A 631-nucleotide genomic window follows, 5' to 3' on the forward strand; every position below is an offset into this window, starting at 1 on the left:
CCCCCTTACCCCGTTTTACCCCGGTTTCCGGTTACCGGGTTCCGGGTTTACCCGGGTTACCGGGTTACCCGGTTACCGTTACCGTACCGGTAAACCGGTAACCGGTTTAAACCGGTTTTAAACCGTTTTAAACCGTTTTAAACGTTTTAAAGTTTAAGGTTACGTTACGTTAACCGGTTAAACGTTTAAAACCGGTTTAAAACGGTTTTAAACCGTTTAAACCCGGTAACCCGTTACCCGTACCGTACCCGTTACCCGGTTACCCCGGTTACCCCGGTTACCCCGTACCCCGGGTTACCCGGGGTTACCCGGGTTTAACCGGGTTTACGGTTTACCGTTACCGTTACCTTACCGTACCGTACGGTACGGGTACGGGTAGGGGTAGGGTCGGTCGGTCCGTAACCTAAACGAAACCTAAACTACCGTACCGTTCCGTTCCGTTAGGTACGGAGGACGGACCGGTCGTCCGTACGTACTACGTACGTCGCGTCGTACACTTACTACTTACTTACGTACTACGACGGCGGCGGCGACGACACAACAAACGAAAAGAAACCGAACCACCCACCCACCTACTACTACGTCTACCACACCACACGACGAGAGGAGAGTAGTAGTAGTAGGAGGAGGG

The sequence above is a fragment of the Notothenia coriiceps genome, unplaced genomic scaffold (genome assembly GCF_000735185.1).
Source record: "Notothenia coriiceps isolate Sejong01 unplaced genomic scaffold, NC01 NC01_scaffold00004103, whole genome shotgun sequence".
Lineage (NCBI taxonomy): Eukaryota > Metazoa > Chordata > Actinopteri > Perciformes > Nototheniidae > Notothenia > Notothenia coriiceps.